General features: G+C 34.8%; 1 pseudogene across 1 annotated transcript; it reads left to right on the top strand.

The window, feature by feature from the left end:
- The first annotated feature begins 4279 nt into the window (after positions 1-4279).
- LOC143635780 (ABC transporter B family member 21-like) lies at positions 4280-14869 on the top strand (annotated as a pseudogene). Its single transcript, XR_013154124.1, has 10 exons — positions 4280-4525; positions 5223-5277; positions 6732-6907; positions 6995-7216; positions 8133-8371; positions 9727-10252; positions 10581-10854; positions 11633-12989; positions 13378-13671; positions 14469-14869. The product of XR_013154124.1 is annotated as an ABC transporter B family member 21-like (transcript).
- Positions 14870-17268: the final 2399 nt, after the last annotated feature.

Genomic DNA, 17268 nt, shown 5'->3' with positions numbered 1-17268 from the left:
CAAAATAATCATTATTTGAGCTTACATTCATGTATTTAAATTGTTTGTTATATTTGGATATTGTGTGTATTCTTTCAATAAAATAATTAAATAGATATTGTCACATTTATATTATAATAGTATCTTCGAGCTGTGAGCAATTGGATCACGCCCCGGCATTTCCACCTTAGGTTGGGGTGTGACATCAGGTCATTTTGTAATATGTATTCACTATTGTGTTTTGTGTTTAAGTTATTGTGGTATATGTATTCATCAGTGTGTTTTGTGTATTCGATAGTTTTTTGTTGTTTTATCGTTATATTTATATATTATGATTACACAACGGTGTTACAGGTATTAAGAAAAATTACACAATAATAAGTAAAAAACATAATGAAGAAAAAAGACACAATGACAAGCAGAAAAACATAATGACGGAATTTTCGTTTTAATTTTTATATAACAAAGGTATACTCATATTAAAAATAAAAACAGACGCTTGTTATTATGATGAAATTTATTTTAAAAAAAATATCATATGAAAAGGTTATAAACGTTTTAAAATGATAGGGTAATTGACATGTGTCATGCATGTAGAGAGGGAAAATATATGTTCTTACTTTTATGTCCTCTCACTTTGGTCAATAAACGCATGCCAATTAATTATGCTTTCTCAAAATCCGTATTTTTGTTAGCTTTTGTTGAATAACTCTAAGGGGGTGTTTGGTACAGAGAATGGAATTGTAGAGAAATGGAATAGAGAAATGGAATTGCAGAGAAAGGGAATTGGTCTGGAGAATGAGAATTGACTGTTCTGTTTGGTAGTACAGAGATTTCAGTAGAGAAATATAGCTGAGAATCATTTCTCTTGTTTGGTACATAGAAAATAAACAGAGAATTATATCAACTTTATCATTATCACAAGTATTTTTTTCATAACAAATATTTATTAAAAAATAAAAAACATATAAAAAGATGCATAAATTCCAACCAAAATATGCATTGATCAAACCAATTCACATACAAAACATAGTTTTTAAGCAAAAAACATCAACCATAGTTAAAACCAATTCACACACAAAATATACTTCAACCATACACAACTATCCCATTGAACCATCGGTATACAACTCGACCATCTCAATTTTCTCTTCTATTGTCAACGCAAGAAAAGAACGTCCTAGATCCACATCTTTACCAATCAAATGAGCTGCTTTGAACCGTTTTTTCGTAGTGATACTTGGTAAAGCTTTCAACTCATCACTAACCTTTTCATAGATTTCACGAGCCTCCATACCTTCTTTGCTAAGTTGTTCACCCACCATCTCCCCAAATCGAAGCAAAACTTCCTTGATATCTTTGCAAGACTCTCGATATATCTCATCTGCATCCGTGCTTCTACCTCTTTTGCGTTTGCTTGTTACACTTCCTGTTTGTCTTTCAGATCTATCAACATTTGGAACGGCTTCATCAACAAAATCAAAGTCTTCAATATCAACAGGTGAGCTTTTTTGCGTCTCTTGAACAACATCTTCTTCTCCAAGGTCAACTGCTTTACTACCAGTAGCTCTATCCTTACCGAATATGGTACACAATTTGTCATAGAAAGGAAATGACTTGTCACGAAAATTCACAGCACCTTTGTGAGACTACAAGACAATTACAAATAAATTAGACTAAAATTTTAAAATCTAAAAAATATATTTTTTAGAATATACCTTCACGTATTCATTCCAAACACTATCATCGGCAATAATACAACATTTTTGTTCATCCCAACCAAACCCACTTGTATGCACCATATCATATACAATGCTAAAGTGTGTCTTCCATGTCTTCATCCTAGACTTTATATGTGGTTCTGCTTTGAGGCCAGAGTTAGGAAGACTTACATCTAGCAATTGTTGAACACCATTTAAATAACCTGGTTTGAATCCATTGTCAGCACCAGCATACTTTCCGGATGCATGTATCTCCATTAATGCATCAATTAGCTTTGCATCTTCATCATTTGTCCAGGTATGCTTGCTCCGAGTAACTCCTCTCACTATATTTGAATCTGTCATGTCTACGTACAAATGCATAATTATACAATTAAAAATCATAATTCATGTAGGATTAAAGGAGAACTCACAGGTTAGGTTTGGTGATGATTAAATGATTGATAGAAGCTGATTCCAGGTACGGCGGCGATGCTGATGAATGTTAGTATGATAAGCTAAAACACCATAACCGAACTCACAGTCATGTTCGAATTCACAGGTTATATAAAATGTGCGACTCCAAACATGACACATTATATCACCTCTATCTACATGTTGCATGTACAAAATTATCCCAAACCACCCATTTAGCAAACAATTCGAAATCAACAATTTTTATCTTTATTAAATTAACATTCTTAAGATAACTATAAGTCTATAACACACATCAAATGCAAAAGTATGAAATCAATAATTTTTATCTATGACTGATACCTTTAATTGTAAATGCTGAATTTTCTCACAAATACAAGCTTAAATGAAACCTGCATAATGCAACACAAAGAAATGAATAAAGAAAAAATTAAAGGAAAACAAAAGTTAGACAGAAATATCAAAACAGTTAACCTAACAATTAGTATAAGAGGGAAATGGACAACTACTCAAACAAAAACCCCCCATAAAGATATTACTCATGTGCATGTTACATAAAGTAAATAACAGTCAAGCTGTGATAGATAAGAAAAATAGTTTTCAAACACGATAGTTTATACATTAAAGTAGCCCATTCCCTTCTATGTTCGATTCAAACCAACGAACCCAACTTTTGCTTAGCATCATGTAGAGCCATATAGACACGCTACTTAAACTGAATCAAAATTAGCATAACAAAAAGACCTGTGCTTCCCTTCTATGCACAATTTTAAGTTTTAACCCACTTTACCAACCCTTTACAAACAATAGATACCATTCTTTAGTTACATTGCAGGGTAATAAAGCTGGAAAATCGTAAAAATAAACCATAATTGAACAAAATTAATTAATTAATTGCAAGTTAGTTGGAATAGTTGAAGAGCGATACAAGTTGTTTGTCAAACACATTAGTGGAACTATTTCTAAAGGGCAATTTGCCACCACGAATCAGTCTTTAAAAAATTAAACTTAATGATATTATCAAAAAAAGTAGCAATCTATCAAAGGAAAAAATCGACAATTAGCAATCAAACTCAGTATGGATTCAGATTGAAGATAATAACATACAGAAACATTAAACCTAACTTTACCTTCTTTTGAAAACTGCTAGCGAACAACCAACGGTGAGAGGGACGAGGGTGAATGGAGCGTCGACGAGAAAAAGCCGACGATGACTGACGAAGAGGATAGACATCAGCCAAAGCTGACGGCGAGAAGAGAATGGGCCGTCGAGAGGCAGTTTTTTATTTGAACCTACAGGTGACTGCCGCTGTGTTCCTGAGTTCTATACACGGAGAGAAAAGAATTGGTTTGAAAGGAAAAGGAGGAAAATGGGAGAAATGAAACCCTAGAAATCCAATTCTCCGCTTTTTTTAGAGAAACAAAATCAGATAAATGGAAATGGTTTATTTCCATTTCTCACATCTTTCTTTCATAAATAAACAAGAGAATTCTTTCCAATTCCATTTCTCACCCCTCAATTCCCTCTACCAAACACCCCCTAACACTTGATAATGGTTTTAACTTTCAAACACAGCTAAAAAAAGATTATATTGTTTGTTTGTTTTTTTTCAAACAACAAACAACTGTATTCGCCTCTAAAACAACAAAAAAAAAAAAAAAAAAGAGCCAATGAAGAATGCCAACTCGCATGCAAACCGATCTTTCACTTTCACCGTCAACCTTCACTATTCCCAAATGCTGCTGATATACACGTGGCACATACGCACCAATTTTCTCAACTACAAGCAGCATCTCCACTCTCATCAATTACACCGCCATTCTTACAAGTAAGCTTTCACTCCTCTTTTCAACTGATTCTCTGTATGCATGCACTTGTTCCATTGAAATTCAACTTCAGTTCGTCCTTCATTCGGATCTGGATACAGATACGGATCCGGATCCGTTTGGTTTACGCAAGTAACGCAACTTCTGAGCCCTAAAATCATCTAATTTCATTGCTTGCATGTTAATCATATGAGTTCCTGAGTTCATTTTATGTGTACTTCATGAATCATATTATCAAAATCTGTAAATTCAGTTCAGCAATTAAAGGCATTTCGGTTATTGATTTCTGATTCTGGTGATGCAGGTACGAATTTAGTAATCAGTAATCAGTGATTAAGATGAACGCCGGTGAGGAGTCAAATTCGGGGAAAACAAAGGGGAAAGAGAGCACTGAAACGGTGCCGTTTCATAAGCTGTTTACGTTCGCTGATGTCACTGATTATATGTTAATGGTCGTGGGTGCCGTTTGCGGAATCGGTAATGGAGTAAGCATGCCTCTCATAACTATTATTTTCGGGGATCTTGTTAATTCTTTTGGTCAGAACATGAATAATGGTAATCAACTTGCCGCCCTTGTTGCCAAGGTAACAAAATTTTGATATTAATTTTAATAATAATAATAATATATGCCTATAATAACTATAAGTTTGATTTCTAAGGGACACTTGGTTCGTGGAAAGTTATGGAATTTGAATTTGGAGGAATTTCCTTTTCATTTCTATTTTTTCATGTTTGGTTGGTTTGCATGTTTATTGAAATAATTAGAATATTGAAGAATTTAAATGGCATAAATGCCCTTAATAAATCCCTACCCAAAATAATCAAAGAAGTGGATGAAACTTGAATCACATGAATGCCAACCAAACATGATTTATATAGAAAAACATTTCAATTAGAATTCCATTTCTAAGACTTTCCGTGAACCAAACGCGGCTTTCTTCTGCCACATCTTTGATAGATAAGGCATGCTTAGCAAAAAAAGTACACTATGCAATTTTATATTTTTTTTAAAATGATTAAAATTAGGAGACTATGTTTCATCATTACTCCTTGATACATAAAACATATAACTGCCACGCTCAAACACCAAAGCCAAGTGTTAAACAAGTCGTTTTCATGTTTGATGTTTGCATTAATCGCGTCGTCTCTAACCTGCTAAACACGATAAGTCACAATTTGCCAGCCCTATTTTTTTCTAAATAACCTGCCAATTAAATTATTTACCATAAATATTTGTATCCACAAAGTTTTATTGATGAAAGCTGATTGGGCTATATACAGGTATCATTGAAATTTCTTTACCTGGCTATTGGATCTGGTATTGCATCATTCCTCCGTAAGTACAAATGCTACCATCACAACCTAATCTTTTTAGTTCATTTATTTTTGCTTTGGGTTATGAAATTGATCAAACAAAGTTGATTACTTGATTATGAGATTATCACGTTTGGGTCAAGTCAAAGAAAATAAAATGATGATAAAATAATAGGAAATTATTTGATTAATATAGTAAAGGGAAATTGGATTTTAGTGATCTAAACTTTGAGTTATTGCTCGGTGCTAGTCCAACTAAAGAAATGTATGTGAAAGAAATGTATGAGAACAGCCACAACTTTCAACACATTTTCTTCTGAGTTTTTTTTATAACGCGCTTGGAAGTATTTGGATTTTCCCTCTAAATCACTAACTATTTTTAAAAATAGTTCTTGTTCATTCCAAATCTTCTTCGAAAAATTTCGGGGGTGAATGCTGGATTGTCATCGTCGAACTATTGTTTCACTCACCGGTTATGAGACTCGTGATGATCGTCTCTATGCACATACCTAGTTAAAAGTAATTAATAAGTTAAATGCATAAAAAACAATTAATAAGTTAAAGCATTATAAAAATAATAAAACATTAAAAATAATAATAAAACCTTCTTGACGATGAAACGGTGTTTTGGTTTTCGTCAAACATAAAAGTGGCCACACTAGTCAATAAATTGAAGTTACGCCTACTCATTTCAATATTTTCTTCATCGGAACTTGACAAATCGTACGCAGCCAAAAAAGCTTGCATAAGATCCATTGTATGAAAATATATGTTAGTGTGAAATTTTTTTGATTTTGAACGATAAAGAGTTGAGAGAGCAATGTAAAAAAATTGAGTGAAATGAGTGATATATATATATATATAGGTTAATTAATGTTTTTTTCTTTTGCAAAATGGTATAGTGATCGTTGGCAACGGTCACATAACCATTCCCCATGAACTGGTGTCTGGTGGTGAGTCCGCGGATTCCATGGAAACGAAGACCCCTGGGATCTGACATTCCGGGGGGTGGTGGTGTTCCCAAAAACTCCCAGCCAGGAGTCGCGCTTCCCTGGGTTTTCCCCTAGCCCATTCTGCCTCCTCTAAGGCTTCTTTTTCTTTCACAAATGGGTCACCATGAAACTAAATTGGGTGTGTCGGATCTACGGGAAATGCTTTATTGTGTTTTTAATTCAAAATCGTTGAATTGTGTTAAGTTTTTAAAATTATAAAAAAAATATATGATTCATGAATAACTTATATACACATATAAGTTACACATCAAGTATAAACATGCTGGCTGGTTTGCTTTACTATTCAAAGTTCCAATCCCAAACCGTCAAAAAATAAACTATTAACCAAACCTGAATCTCAAATGCTTTGATATGGACCGTTCACGTGATTTCAACGGTTCATAAACACCCCTACAAACAGCCCACAGCTATGAATTTGCCACCCTTTGATTGTTCTAAAAAGTGTTTTTATGTGTTTTTATAGAGGTTTCATCGTGGATGATAACGGGAGAACGACAAGCCGCAAGAATAAGGAGATTGTATCTAAAAACCATATTAAGACAAGATGTATCCTTCTTTGACAAAGAAACAAATACAGGGGAAGTTGTTGGCAGGATATCGGGTGACACCGTACGCATACAAGATGCCATGGGGGAAAAGGTTTGAATATTTTCATTTCTATTTTCAAAACATATAAAAGATTGCCCACCCCGAAAAAAAAAACTAATAAGCGATTATCTTTTTCAGGTTGGAAAGTTTATACAACTATTTTCGGCATTTGTGGGAGGTTTTGCGATGGCATTTTGCAGGGGATGGCTTCTTACACTAGTACTGTTAACCACAATTCCTCCCATGGTAATTTCTGGTGCGTACATGTCGGTTATGATAGCCAAGATGGCATCGCGTGGCCAAACCGCTTATGCTAAGGCAGCCACTGTAGTCGAACAAACAATCGGCTCAATCAGGATGGTAATTAAGTAAAAGGAATAATTTGGTATATGTACTTTCGAAAGTTCCAAATTTCATACATGGCATTCTTAATGTTATACACATTTATCCTTTCAAAAGACACTACACATCATATTTATCTATTATCTATGTAATAATTCAGTTATGTATAAAGGTGTGTTTCACTAAATAAACGTAAAGAAAAACAACATTATCACACCAAATCATATCAGCGAGCAATGTTCTCTTCGTTTATTCTCTGAAACAAAAGTAACATGAAATTGAAACATATAATATCCTTACTGTTTTAGATGGGAAATATGATGCATCATTCTAAATTATATTATACTATATTTTTTTTTCTGAACACTACAAAAAATTTATTCACTCATTCCACTACTTATAACAGTCTATTTCACTAAACAATCAAATAGGAAAACAATATTGTTACAACATCTCAATGCATCTTGTTTAATTCGTTTATTAAGTGACAGTGGCAAAATTGTTATAAGTAAGGGTTTTGTTTTATTTACTTTGAAATTTGTGACTATGTTATTTTAACTAGTTTTGAAAGGGTAAATATTATGTGTATGGATCAGATACAAATGACTTTTATTGTGAGAAGTGTACAAATAACTAGAGTAATTATATTAACACTATTATTACTCTATAGCTTTTGAACTAGAGTAACTATTACTATTTTATTTTTTATAACATAATTACTTTAGTTCAAAACTGTAATTACTCTAATTATGTGTATGTTCGGTACGTTAATTTTATTTGTACCAGATCTCACCCCATATTATATAATGAAATTATTTGAACTATTAGAATGATATGTATGAAATATTAAAATTGCATCTAAACAAAAATATCTAAAGTTGTACACCATTTAATTAAGATTGTCTAAGGATCACCATTTTCTTTTTTGTTCTAGGTTGCATCTTTCACAGGGGAGAAAAAAGCAGTTGCAGATTACAATGAATCACTTGTTGACGCTTACAATGCTAGTGTTCATGAAGGCCTGGTTACGGGCTTCGGTATGGGAGCATTGTCTCTTATTGTGTTTTGTAGTTACGCGCTGTCTCTTTGGTGCGGTGCAAAGTTGGTTCTAGAAAAGGGATACACTGGTGGGGATGTGGTGGCTGTAGTTTTTACTACGCTGACTGCATCCATGTAAGCAGATTTTTTTTCTCTTCTTTACCAATTCGATTTAACTAGATGTGGGTTACTCTGTCCGACTCGTTTAATAAACAGGTCGTGTGCTGGTTGGCCTGTTTATCAAACCAGTCAAATTTAGGTTGACCATATTTAACTGTTTAATCAAACAGTCGAGCTGCAAACGTTTTTAATAAATATGTTATTAACCCATTTTTCACAATCCACCAACCACATTAACATGTTTACCACTTGCTTACTACCTTCCCACCCATTTGACATGCTTAGATAAATGGGTTATTTTGGTCACGTATGGGTTAGGGTTGATGCTTTTGACAAAATAAAAATAGGGGTTGTGTTCGGGTTGACGTGCTTGTTTAAACGGGTTGGGTTCAGGTTGACCGTATTCAACCTGTTTAATATTTAGTCGACTCGCCAACTCGTTTAATCCATTCTTGACAGCCCACCAACCCGATTAAGATGTTTGAAACATGTTTACTACTCGTCAACCTGCATGTCACATTTAGATTAATGGGTTAAATGGGCGTGTTGGATTTAATTAGAGTTGTATTTTACACGAATAAAAACATGGGTCGTGTTCGGGTTGAACAATTCAAGTTGCTAACCTGACACGACTGATACCCATAAGTATAAAACATCTTAAACCATTTTATTCAATAAATTATGTTATTATCAAACCAACATAAGTTTAGTGAAAATATGTGACACAGAGTCACACACTAACTATAAATTTAAAAACAACTTATTTTCGTGATAAAAAGTGTTTCTTGCCAACCTAACCCAACTACAGGTGCTAAATGGGTCGTGCTCATGGGTTGACGGGTCCAACCTGACACGAACACGAACCCCGAAAATCAACACATGAACCCGAACACGACACGCATATTCGCAGGTTGACCCTAGCATGACCAGTTTGACCCGAGAGTTTTTTACTTATTATTGTTTTCACATATGAATACTTTAAATTTACATTTTATGTGAATGATCGTTTTAGATTTAAATGGCATAAGATACCCAACCAACTTAATTTATTACATTATACGCATTTTAAAAAATAAATAAAAATAAATGGGTTATACAGTCCAACCAGCGAACACGCCAGGTTGACCCTAACTTGTCCAGTTTAGATAAACAGGCTCGCACATACTATCTAAAACTGACCCAAGCCCGTTTATACTAAATCCAAACCCGTGAATTTCGTGCTAGGTTTGTGTCGTGTGAGAAAGTGACGCCCCTAAACCCAACCCGAAGCAACCCGTTTAGACCTGAATATACTTATTTGATTTGCCTATTTAGTCACCTCTAAGTTTACTTTGAACTTTTAATTTCATTTATAAAATTATGTTTTCCAGGTCACTTGGGCAGGCATCTCCTTGTTTGAGTGCATTTTCTGCGGGTCAGGCAGCAGCATTCAAAATGTTTGAAACGATAAACCGAAAGCCTGAAATTGACACATATGACACAAAGGGGAAAATATTAAACGATATTCATGGTGACATAGAATTAAAAGATGTGTATTTCAGATATCCAACGAGACCAGATGAAGAAATATTTAGTGGGTTTTCACTTTGTATCTCTAGTGGGACAACTGTGGCTTTGGTTGGTGAAAGTGGAAGCGGAAAGTCAACAGTGATTAGCCTAATAGAGAGATTTTATGATCCTCAACAAGGGGAAATTCTAATTGATAATATTAATTTAAAAGAATTTCAACTAAAATGGATTAGAGCGAAAATCGGCCTTGTTAGCCAAGAACCGGTTCTGTTTACATCAAGCATTAAGGATAATATTTTGTACGGGAAAGATGACGCGTCTATGGATGAAATTAGAGCCGCGGTTGAGCTGGCCAATGCTGCTAAGTTCATTGATAAACTGCCACAGGTATTGCAACTTATTAATACTTCTTATTTGCTTATTTTGTTTTATATATAGCGTATGTTGTTTAGGATCGCTCACATGAATTGTTAATGTAATTTTTTTGTTAGTCAAATTGACTGTTTGAATAAGTAAGTTAAAATTGCTTAGTCCAAATGGTTAATTTCGTAAGGCAATAATCAGATGAATAATTAATATGCAACCTCAAAGACCCATAAAGATCCATGCTGTCACTTATACTTAAGTTATAGTTATTAGTATTACTGTATTAATATTCTTGTTTAGTTGTTTAAATATTATTATCCCATTTGCTTTTATAATTTGTAACGTTTAGGGATTGGACACGATGGTTGGTGAGCATGGAACACAACTCTCTGGTGGACAGAAGCAAAGAATTGCTATTGCCAGAGTCATTATAAAAAATCCAAGAATCCTTCTTCTAGATGAAGCAACAAGTGCTCTGGATGCAGAATCTGAGAGAGTTGTGCAAGAGGCTTTGGATAGGATAATGGTCAACCGAACAACAGTCGTCGTTGCACATCGTTTAAGCACAGTTAGAAATGCTGACATGGTTGCAGTTATTCACAGGGGAAAGATGGTTGAGAAAGGTACTTTTTACTCTCATTATGTTATTCAATGTCATTGAGTCGGGCATGAGATAGGTTTGATAACCCAGTTCTGTACTTGTCGGGTTTGTGGACCTGACTACAGTTATTCACATGGGTGTGAAATTCTGACATGACATGAACCTAACACCAAATTTGCGGGTTTGGATTTGGTATAAACAGGTTCGAATCAGTTTCAGGTCAAACCCGCGAAGCCCGAGTTGAACTAGAAGATGCAAATTGTGCTTATGTTGTAAAGTCAATACATGTTTACCAACTTATCACCAACTATGAGAAACATACCACATCCGCTAATTCAACTGGCGGATCATCATAAACACTGCTAGTTCAATTGTAGATCACCTAGAATTAAAGCAAGTTCCAAAAATTGACTAGAAACCATGAAAACTTATCCGAAACACCTAAACATAAAAGTTCATTTTTAAAAACTAAATATCGTATTAATATATTCATGATAGAGAATGAGAGATTCTAAATATTACATTTGCAAAATGATGAATTCACCGGTATTTATAGTTTGGATGTGACACCCTTCACGAACTGATTTGATGTTATAGGGCATAACAACCCAAAACTTAGGTTAGTGCTAAACACTACAACTTGATACTAATTACATGTTAACTCCCTAACTTCTATTAATTAAATATAATACTTAGGTTAAAGTCTTGATTAATTCCAACAATTCGGTTTTGCTGGGGGTAAACATGAATATAATGTTTCAAAAGTTATATGTTGTATAAATATATTTGGTTTTGATCAGGATCACACTCAGAGCTAGTCCAGGATCCTGAAGGAGCATATTCTCAACTTTTAAAATTACAAGAAGTTAATAATGATTCCATACCTCATAACTCAGAGGACCAAGATAAAGAACTCACAAGTACAAAGATATCCCGCTGGCGGTTATCTAGCGGCCATCGCTCTCGGTCATTTGGTTTGCCGCTACAAATCAATGAGCAGCCGCCAGAATCCATTGAAAAAGACACGGATGAACCCTCAAAGCACCAGCCAAAAGTCCCACTCCGACGACTTGCATATCTTAACAAACCAGAATTACCAATTCTTGTAATCGGTTCAATAGCTGCTATTATTAATGGTTCCTTAAACCCGATTCTTGGCATAATACTTTCCAGAATGATCAAAACATTTTATGAACCACCGGATAAAATGAAATCAGACTCAAAGTTCTGGGCTCTGATGTTCTTAATCTTGGGACTAGTGTCGTTTACAGTTATCCTGGGAGATCTTATCTTTTTGCTGTTGTGGGATCTAAACTTATAAAAAGAATCAGATCACTATGCTTTAAGAAAGTGGTCAGCTTGGAGGTCGGTTGGTTTGACCGTCCGGAAAACTCTAGCGGCGCTATCGGTGCAAGGCTGTCGGTGGATGCCGCCAGTGTTCGTGGGTTGACCGGTGACGCTCTTGGTCAACTTGTTCAAAACTTGGCGGCTGCGGTCGTCAGTTTAATAATCGCATTTGCGGCTTGCTGGCAGTTAACTCTCATAATTCTAACTCTGATTCCGTTAATGACTTTTTGTGCATATGCTCAGATAGAGTTCATAAAAGGCTTTAGTGCTGATGCTAAATTGATGTACGAAGAAGCAAGCCAGGTCGCGAGTGATGCTGTCGGGAGTATAAGGACAGTAGCATCTTTTTGCGCTGAAGAGAAGATCATGAAACTTTATTGGAACAAATGCGAGGGTCCAAAAAAAGCTGGGATTAAACAAGGTTTAATAAGCGGGACTGGGTTCGGGGTTTCAGTTTTTTTCCTTTTTTGTTTGTATGCGGCCAGTTTTTACGCAGGAGCTCGGTTTGTTGAGGCGGGATTAACAACATTCGAAAATGTTTTTAGGGGTTTCTTTGCTTTAACGATGGCAGCAATGGGAGTGTCTGAAACAAGCGCGTTGGCACCCGATACAAGTAAAGCTAAAAGCTCTGCAGCCTCGGTTTTTGCAATTCTTGACCGAGAGTCGGAAATTGACCCTGGTGATGAATCAGGTTTGACTTTGGAAACGGTAAAAGGGGATATTGAGATTCGTCATCTTAATTTTGTGTATCCTACCCGACCTGATGTTCAGATATTTCGTGATTTATGCTTAACCATCCATAATGGCAAGGTAACTACCCTACTTAATTTTTACTATAATTATTTTCTTTGTAGTAAATTTTATGGATGGTCTTAAAAGCTCTTCGAAAAAAAAATTATGATGGTCTTTCAAATTTCAATAAGAAATTCCACTTTCAAGGAATTTGTTTGGGTGTGTTTAAAAAGCGATTAAAAGTATTTAACAACTATTAAAAATTTTTGGTTATTATTTAAAAATCATAAGTTAAAACGGCTAAACCTTTTTTCCTTAAATAAAATGTTGGCCGGTGTAATGAAAATAAAAGTTTATTAAAGTAGATTAAGAAAATGTAAATAAGAAAATAATTTTTCTTTTACCTTTAGATGCTCATTTGAATAATACAAATTCAACTAACAATCTGTTCATTTTTTTCCTTCAGACAGTGGCGTTGGTTGGTGAGAGTGGAAGTGGAAAATCAACGGTTATCCAACTCTTGCAAAGATTTTACAATCCAGATTCGGGTTGTATCACATTGGATGGAACTAACTTACACAAATTTCAACTCAAGTGGCTAAGGTTGCATATGGGTCTGGTGAGCCAAGAACCCGTGTTGTTCAATGACACCATTCGTGCCAATATTGCTTTTGGAAAGGACGGTGATGCAACCGAGGCTGGAATATTAGCTGCTTCCGAGTTGGCTAATGCCCACAACTTCATCAGCGGGTTTGCTGAGGTTTGTCTGTTCCATATTACTAATACATAAATTATGGTTTAAAAATTGTGTTTATCTTATTCAAATATATATTAACTTACAAGAATGAGCAGATGGGTCCTCAAACTTTTGTTTATTTTGTTGATTGAGCTCCTAAACAAAAGCATGTAGTTTTTTTTTTTAATTGAAAAATGGGCTTTGGGTTACGTTCAATTCCTTTGACTCGTTCGCCTTTTAGATAACTATTTTTATTCCGAGGTGAAAGTAATCATTTTGCATTGGTTGTTCACAAACACTATTTTCTACACTTTTTAAACTGTTTAATAAGTAATGTTTTCATAGTGATTTTAAAACACCACTAAAAAACTAATAATAATCTAAATGTCTGATTAAATACAATTTAAGAAGTGATTCATCAAAACTTGAGTTTGGTAAATTTTAATCTGTGCCCTTTTAAAGTTTTTTTTATTTTGATGAGCAACGGGCCATTTTTAAATCTTGACCGGTCTAGGTTGGGCCAGCCTGCAAATAGTTATTGTCACATTTGAAAATTCCTTATTGATAGTGTAATGAGTATGATAACAAAAACAATAATAATTTAAATATATGAAAAATAAAGTGATTTTTAGAAGTTTATATGCAGTAATAATATATGCTTCAACCTGATTGACTGACCGCCTTGTCTAATGCGCTTACGTTTGAAATAAAGCACAACTCAAATTAAGTTATTTATAAGTTAACAGATCAACCAACACCTCCGTTAAAAAAGATTCAATAATTGGTAACAATGAACTAAATAACATGCACCATTTTTGCAGGGTTACAATACGATGGTAGGGGAAAGAGGAGTACAAATGTCGGGTGGCCAGAAACAAAGAATAGCAATTGCTAGAGCCATTGTAAAAAGTCCCAAAATACTACTATTAGACGAGGCCACAAGTGCATTGGATGCCGAGTCAGAAGGAGTGGTTCAAGATGCATTGGATAAGGTCATGGTTAGCCGGACCACGGTAGTCGTGGCTCACCGGTTATCGACCATTAAGGGCGCAGACAACATTGCCGTTTTAAAATACGGAGTAATCGTTGAGGAAGGGAAACATGAAAAACTCATCAGTATTGAGGATGGATTCTATGCATCTTTGGTTGCACTTCATATGAGTTCTTCAAATTAACTACCTTTTCATTATTAATAATAGATCATGCACGTCAGCAAGTTTAGTTTGTGTTTTTTTATTACAAAAGTGTGATCTTTAGTTAAATATTAATAGTGAATGAATGCTGATGTGTTTTTTCAATATGTTCTACTTTTTCAAATCTAAGTTTATGTAAGCGTCACTTATACACTTACATGCTAAGTTTATGTATATACGGATTGTAAGTTACACGCCGTATATACATATACGTTGTGTATGCATTGTGTATAAATATAGGTTTCTTGTTTCTTGTTTTGAAACTAATCATTATGAGATAATAAAATTCTCTCTCTGCTTCGTTTCTTTTTTACTATCCGTGTCATCGTTTTTAATGATTACATTCTCTCTCTGCTTCGTTTCTTTTTTACTATCCGTGTCATCGTTTTTAATGATTACATAATATTAGAGCAAGGTTCACGTTCTTAGTCCTGCACTTTGTTTCAAACCGGTTTCTTTCATTTCATTTGTTTTCTCATCTTTATCTGATCATTGTCTTTGATCATTCTTCTGCTTTGTTCATGAATTGATTGTTCTTTAATCAATTTCGTTTGTTTCATTCAATCTCTTGTGAAATTTCTTCTCTTTTCTTTCTTTTTTCATCATTCCAGAATACCGTCCAAACTTAATCAAAAGTTCAAAACATGTCATATTCTTGTTTCTAAACTGTTTTTCAAAGTTTCAGATCTTTTCCCATTCTTTCTCGCTAAAAATCTTGATTTTTTCATTTTGTTCAACTTATACGCCGTATAAGTTTTCACTTACACGGCGCATAAGTTTCAGCGTAAAACACTAATACACCATATATGATATACGGCGAATAAGTCTTCTTTTTGTGTGTTTGTTTCGTTTTCCTGTGTTTTTCAGTGGCAGCTTCAAACAGTTTTGTTGTTCCAGATATGACCATTGATTTCTCCAACCCTCTTTACCTTCACCCTTTGGATCATCCCGGTATGATTCTTGTTTCTTAATTCTTTGATGGTACTGGTTTCGGAGCTTGGAAAAGAGCAATGACGATTGCTCTGTCAGCTAAGAACAAGCTCGGATTCATCAACACTACTTTAACTATGTCGAATAACGAGCAACAGCTGGTGATTTGGCAACGTTGTAATGACATGGTGATCTCATGGATTCTCAACACTCTCACCGGTGACATCAATAGTAGTGTTTTGTATGCTGAAACTGCTCAGATTCTTTGGAATGAGCTTAATTACCGCTATGGTTAGGCAAATTGTGCTAAATTTTATCAGTTGCAAAAGAACCTTTGCCAAATCACTCAAGGAAGCAGTTGTGCAGCTGCTTATTTTGCCAAAATAAAGTCAAACTGGGATGAGCTAAATGCTAGTAATAACATTCCCTCATGCACTTGTGCAGCTGCTCATTTTTTTTTTGCTAAGAGAGATGAAGATCAGAGGTTGATACAATTCCTTGTTGGCCTTAATCCTAGTTATGACACGATCAGAAGTAACATTCTAATGATGCAACATCTTCCTTCTATCAACCGTGCATATGGTATTTTAGTGCAAGATGAGAAGCAAAAGGAAATTCACACCACTTCTGATTTCACTGCATTCTTTTGCACCTATGAATGCAAACAATGGAGGTCCTACCAGTGGAGGAACAGGTGTGCATTCATTGCAAAAGAAATGGGCATTTAGTGAACAAATGCTATAAGCTGATTGGTTTCCCCAAGGATTTCAAGTACACCAACGGAAAAAAGTTTGCTAACCTTGTTGAAGATCCTACGAGTGGAGGAACAGGTGTGCACTCATTGCAAGAGAAATGGGCATTTAGTGAACAAATGCATAAGCTGATTGGTTTCCCCAAGGATTTCAAGTTCACCAACGGAAAAAAGTTTGCTAACCTTGCTGAAGATCCTACCAGTGGAGGAACATGTGTGCACTCATTGCAAGAGAAATGAGCATTTAGTGAACAAATGCTATAAGCTGATTGGTTTCCCCAAGGATTTCAAGTTCACCAACGGAAAAAAGTTTGCTAACCTTGCTGAAGATCAAGGAAAAAGTTATCAAAGTCAGTTTGAACAACAGCAAGGAATAACTCAACAACAATATCATGATCAGATGGCTTTAGTGCAGCAATCTAAAGTTCAACTTGGTACTTCAATCACATGTGCTGCTAACAGTGCCACAACCATCAATCAGGACTCTTTCCGAGGTATAATGTCTTGCAATTCTTCAAAATATTATTCCATATGGATCATTGACAATGGTGCCAATGATCATATGTGTCATGATCAAAATCTATTTTCTAGCGTTTCTTTTCTCAAAAATCTAATTTTCATCACTCTTTCTAATGGCACATTTGTCACCGTCCATCAACATAAGATTGTTCCTTTGACTGATAATATTTCCTTGTCAAATGTTCTTTTAGTACCACATTTTAGAAATAATCTTCTCTCTTTGTCAGG

The sequence above is a fragment of the Bidens hawaiensis genome, unplaced genomic scaffold, assembly GCF_021521415.1.
Source record: "Bidens hawaiensis isolate Kalapana, Puna unplaced genomic scaffold, B.hawaiensis_p1.1 tig00007678_1, whole genome shotgun sequence".
NCBI classification, from domain to species: Eukaryota; Viridiplantae; Streptophyta; class Magnoliopsida; order Asterales; family Asteraceae; genus Bidens; species Bidens hawaiensis.
This window is presented reverse-complemented; position numbering and strand designations above follow the sequence as displayed.